This window comes from Ochotona princeps, chromosome 1, assembly GCF_030435755.1.
Source record: "Ochotona princeps isolate mOchPri1 chromosome 1, mOchPri1.hap1, whole genome shotgun sequence".
Taxonomy (NCBI): domain Eukaryota; kingdom Metazoa; phylum Chordata; class Mammalia; order Lagomorpha; family Ochotonidae; genus Ochotona; species Ochotona princeps.
The window spans coordinates 106,998,508-107,004,752 of record NC_080832.1 but is presented as its reverse complement, the minus strand read 5'-3'; positions in this window follow the sequence as shown (position 1 = coordinate 107,004,752).

The window sequence follows — 6,245 nt, the reverse complement described above, 5'->3', positions numbered from 1 at the left end:
GATTCTCTCTCCTCATCCTTTCTTCATCTCCTCCAAAGCCCTCATTCTTCTGCACTTAGATTCCTGCAGAATGCAATCAGAGAGTGGCAAGCTGTATGTCTAGCAGGTGTATGTCCAGGGGCCAAAGATCCATTTGTTGGCTGGGCTGGGAAGCAGGAAGAGCAGAGGAAGTGTCTTTGTCCTAGCACCTCCACCCACAGCAGCTACAGTTGATGATGCAGAGGAAGCCTCGAGAGCCTCTTGATGATGTCAGGCCCAGACTAGGGAGGCAAGGTCTCTGTTCTGCTTTCATAGGTGGCTCCCAGCTACTGCATCATTGCACTCCATGACCAGTCTCGGTCTTGTCAGACCTCCCCTTTTTTGTAGAGCCAGAGAGCAAGCCCAAGACACATTGTTTTCAGGGATTTCTGCTGTTAATGCTCATGAGCATTTTAGTCCAACCCAATTTTGCTGGTGTCTCAGCCTTCTGCTGCAGGCAGAGGTAAGCACATAACAGTGTAACTTGATATGAGAGAGAAAGAGAGACTGTGTGTCTGGACTCAGAGTTCAGATGGAGATCTGAGGAATCTGTGATGGAGACCAAAGTCTGCAGGTGATGGTCTGCAAGTGGGCAAAAGCCCAAGGTCAAGGCTGAAGACTGTGGGTGAGGGTCTGCAGTTGGGCAACTGTCCAAAGCCAGAGAACTAGGTGCTTTAGGATACCCTTGAGTCAGTCACATACTGACTTCTGAGACTGGATCACAGTGTTGCTTCCTGATCATCCAGCATTGGCTGATGAACAGAACATGGGACCTGACTGTCAACATTTGCACCACATCAACTGCTGTAATTTGACTCCCCAAGCATTTCAATAAAAGCTCAAGGCAGTGTGCCTCCTAGGTCAACTTCCTTCTCTCTGAGGGAAGGGGGTTTCCCCCGGCCGCCCACTTCCAAAGTCTTTATCTTGTGTCTGTCTGTCTGTCTCTTTTCCTATTTTCTCAGTTTCATGCTGGCCCCTCTCCAACGCTGGTCACGGCAGGCAGACTGTGATACCTTCTTCCTCACCCTCTGGCAGAGCTTTCTAAAACATTTCCTTCACTCTGAGAACCCCTCTCCTTGCTGGCGACACCTTCAAAACCCTAGATCCCTCTTCTGCTGCGCAAACCAAGAGAAGCCCCCTGGATCTCAGCAGGGATCTCAATGAATGTCTCTTTGGTGGTTTCATCTGTCAAACTGGTGTCCGTGTCTGTGAGGTTTCCTGGCCCACTTAAAAATGCTCTCCTCCAAGGAGCCCCCCGAACAATTGCCCTTTTCCTTTTCCATCTGTGTATCCCAGCACGTATCTCATTTTCAGGGCTTAACTTGTACTCCCAAAAGTGGACAGGTACGTGTGCGACTGCCTCCTAGTGGGATCCTTGACCTTGCAACCCGCCCCACACCCCGCTACTATTAGTCATCTTTATGTGCATGGATAAGATCAAAGACTCCCAGTGCCAGCCGCCAGGCAGGACCACAGAAGCCAGGTGGTGCCAGGACTGGTTGCCGGAAGGAATGGAGGACCGTGGTGATCAGGACTAAAGTCCTGGGTGTTCCCATCTGTCCCACCTGGCAAGGCAAGCACTGTGTCCTGTTCAGAAGCAACCTGACACCCAGGGCCAACCTGTGCTTCTCCAATCCTAGCTTCAGGCTCTAGGAGACCCCTGCTCCCCCGCCCCCTGATAATGGCTGCTGGAAACCCTGGACACCCGGTGTTTATGTCAACAGAGCGGTTGCCAGCAGGGACAGGCTCCTGTCCACCAGCGGTTGTCTGGTGCCCGCAGCCGTTGTTTGTGTACCTTGTCTCAGTAGTGACAAGAGAGGCAGGCATGCCTGGGCTGAGTCTCTGAGGCAATGTGCTGTTGGGGTCCCAGCTGTTGCTGCACATAAAGCCCCCATTCCATGCTCATACCCCGAGGTGTCTCCTTTCCCAGAGTGAGCGTTTCAACTTTCCCCTGGTGAAGCTCCTGTGTACCGCCAGCCCCTGTCCCCTGGCCTCTCCATATCTGGGCAGCTCCATATCTGGGCCAAGATCCAAGGAACCTTCATGCCCTACCCATCCCCTCCTCCACAGCCACTTCCGTAGGACCCTGAACGTTTTCTGAAAGGATCATGGGAAATGTAACTGGCAGACGCGAGCTGCAACAGATCCTGGACCCACCCAGCTCCTCCCAATTACAGCCATCTCAGATGGGGGGTGCACATATGCATGTACACATACGTGTACACACACATAGACACACAAGCATGCACATGCACACACATAGTCATACGCACAGACATGCACGTAGACACACATATTGTACATAGATGCACAATCATGCACGTATACACATAGACACACGTGTGTGCATGCATACACACACACACACACACACACTCTCCTCACATGTCAATTGCTTCCCAGGCCCCTTCTCCCTGTAACAGCTGCTTTTGAGCCTCTTTAGCTGCCTCCCAAGGCCCGGCTGTTCCCCTCCTCCTTCAAAGCCAGGCCTCAGGATTCCTGGCAGCAAAAGGGACTGAGTGGTGAAAGGGACTAAGAGCCTGACTCTGAAAGAAAGGGTCAATTCCTTGGCCTTGGTTTCTTCACATTTTTTTTAAAAAAAAAAAAAAAGGAGGATCATAATAGTAGCCACCTGTGTAAGTACTCAACAGATCAGCCTATATGATGAACCTAGGACAATGGCAGACTGGCAGCAAGGGCTGTACTAATGCCAGCTCCTCTGAAGGCCAAGTAGCTCACACAGTGGGGAAAGCCTGGAGCTTGGAGGATGTTGACAGCTTTGGGTGCAGACCCCAAAACTTCACTGGCTCGGGCTGTGACCTTAACTAAAAAACCTTACTGTGCAGTGTCCGCCTGTGCAGAAGGGCATGCTGATAAGGCCTTAGCTGATGGGGTAAACATGGTTGGAATGGGGAGAGGGGGAGGGCCATGCCAATGCAGAGTGTAGTGACAACTGCAGGGGGAGGAGTCAGGCTCCTGGTACCTGACCCTGCCTTACCCCCAAGATTAGCTGCTGCACTCTGGGGCTGGCTTGGGGGCCTGGTCTGCCTTGGAATGGACAGCCAGGAACCAGCAAGGAATTCCAGCCCCTGAGAGGAAGCCATAAATAGCCTGAGCAGGTCAGAGGCCTCCAGGGATGGCAGATGGGGGGATGGGGATAGGAGATGTTGGGGTGGTGAGGAGGCTGGAAAGCAACAGTGGAAGAGGAAGTCATCAGTTATCAAATCTGCAGGCTGACCCTGGGCTCTTTCTCAAAGATCAAAGGGTAAAATGTCTATGGGAGTGGTTGGAGGGAGAGAGGGGGTCACATTTTCAGACAGGCCTGAGCTTGGTACATCTCTGTACCAGCCTCAACATCACCCAGAGCTCTCCGGAGTTGCAGATCACATGTCCTTGGGGAAATGCCAGAGGAGGGCCAATAGTTCAGCTTGGATCCCAGATGGGATGATTGAGGCCCAGAAGTGTCAAGTGGTTTGGGCCAAGATCACACAGGGAGGGAGGGGGACATGGAGACACAATGATACAATGGGCTTGTGTGTGTGTGTGTTTCTACCTCCTAATCCTGTGTAACATATGACCATCAAAATGTGTCCATATGGAAAAGGTCTTTTCCATAGGGGAGCAGCCAACTGGAAGATGAGTGTTCCTTGCTCACCGCCCTGTGGTTTTTTTACCCTTTTTTAGCTGAGCCAAGCACACCAAGGACTTTACTTCATAGCACAACAGAGATGATCACTCAGAGATACAGCACAGGAAGTAGGACTGAACCTCAGCGCTGAAGCCCAGGACTCAAATCCTTACATGATCTTGTGCAAGTCGCTACACCCTCCTAAGCCGCAAAACACAGCCAATAAATCACACTCATGTGAGATGGGTATGCGGATCAAACAAGATCATGCACACTCCAGTGCCTAATTGGTGTCATAATGACAGCTTGCTCCTGGCCAGGAAGTGCTGCATTCACCACTCTATGATCAGCGTGGGATACAGACCTGGCACGTGGGCACTCCAACTGAGTGCCGACTAAACAAAAGAAGGAGGTCAGCTCTCGTGTGAGTGTTATTTGTTGGGAAGGTATAAGCAATCTCCACTGTTTGCCAGCTAGTACTTTCCATCATGGACATGGGCAGTTACCTCCACCTATGCAAACATTCAAAGCAGTCCTCTCTGGGTTAGAATGCTCTTAGTAAAAGAGGCTATTGTGGTGCTGCTTGGGGTTGCCCACATCCCATATTGAGTCCCTGTTTGAGTCCTGGCTACTCCATTCTTCCAATCTTGCTCCCTGCTAATGTGCTTAGGAGGCAGTAGGTAATGGCTCAAGTAATTGACTTCATGCCACCCATGTGGAAGATGAGGATGGAGTTTCTGCCTCCCAGTTTGGGTCAGGATTAGCCCCAGTTATTAAGGACTTTGTGGCATAGCACCAGCTGTTACAGTCAGAGTGAATCATCAGACGGAAGATCTTCCTCTCTCCCCTCTTCTCTGTATATCTGACTTTGTAATAAAATTGGAAAATCAAAAAAATAAAATAAAATAAAATTGGAAAATCAGCTATATAAAAAGGATGAAAGACAGAGAGGAAGATCTTCCATCCACTGATTCGCTCCCCAAGGGGCCACAATGACCAGAGCTGAGACAATCCGAAGTCAAGAGCCAGGAGCCTCTTCTGAGTCTCCCATGTGGGTGCAGGGTCCCAAGGCTTTGGGTTGTCCTCGACTGCTTTCCCAGGCCACAAACAGGGAGCTGGATGGGAAGCAGGGTCACCAGGAAAAGAACCAGCACCCATATGGGATCCCAGAATATGCAAAGAGAGGACTTAGGCATTAGGCTACTGCGCCAAGTGTTAATAATTTTTTTTTAAGTATAGTGGGCACAGCATGATGGCTCAGTGACTAAATCCTCACCTTTTAAGTGCCAGCATCTCATTTGGGCACTGGTTCGTGTCCCAGCTGCTTCACTTCCCTTCCATCTTCCTGCTTGTGGCCTGGGAAAGCAGTAGAGGATGGCTCAAAACCCTGGGACCCTGGACCCACGTGGAAGACCCAGAAGAGGCTTCTCCTGGCTCCAGGCTTAATATTGGCTCAGTTCTGGCTATTGTGGCCACTTGGAAACCAAATCAATGCAGAAGATCTTATTCTCTGCCTCTCCTTCTCTCTGTAAATCTGCCTTTCAATAACAACAAATAAATCTTTTTTAGAATGTTGATTTTAGTCCTTTATTGAATAGGTTCAGTGACTATTTAATTGCTCACATTGGGACACTTTTAGAAGTGACAGGAGATGCTTTTGGTAATTATAGCTGAGCAATAGGGGAAAACCATCCCCCCCACCCCCACAAGGCAAACCAAAACCCCGGTACCCACCAACCATCCAGCAGGTTTCTGCTGCTCAGGACCCTCAGGAGGGGGGAGGCCCAGATTCCCCAAACCCTCCTGACACCCCAACCCATACCCTGGAGTAATCCGTGCCTTCCATCTAACTCCATCTAGCTCCATCGGAAGCTGTTTTCAAGTGGTGCACCTGCAGGTGCAAGTTCACTTGCAGGTGAACCTGAACCTTCTGGGTTTTCAAAGAATGTTCTAGAGTGTGTGCATTGCCTCACCCACAAGAACTTAGGGCCTCTACTGTCCATCTATCACATGAGATACTCCGACTCAGGGCCTTTTTAGGGGCAAAGCCAGCTCTCTCTGGTTTCCAGAGGCTTCTCCCAGGTCCCCTGTTGCTTTCCTTTGTCACTTTTTTCCAATCTCAACCACAGTAGCCAGGGCTGACAATGGGCGTCATCTGTGCAGGGTCAAAGGCTTTCCATCCTGCACCGAGAGAAAACCAAGGAAAGGAATAGCCCCTAAGACCGCACCCTCGCCGGCCCTTCCTGGCATCGGCATCTCTCCCCCTAGGTCGCCCTGGCCATCCAGGTGTCCTCGATAGGTCCTCTAGTCCCCAGAGCATGCTCCCGTCTCGGGCCTTCACACCTGCTCTTCCCTTCCTTAGAACACAGGGGTGATCAAGAAGTTTATAGAAATTGCAGTAAAAAAAAATTATATGAAAAAAAACCGTGAAATCCATGAACATGGGGTATTCCAAAGTTCATGAAAATGGCAATTTGAAAAACTGCACATGGACTTCAAAAACAATTTTTTTGCCATCAAAAAAAGCTTATCTTTTCACCTCATTTTCCATGGCCTTTGTGAAATACCCTCCCCTTTTCCTCCTCGATGGCCTCATAAT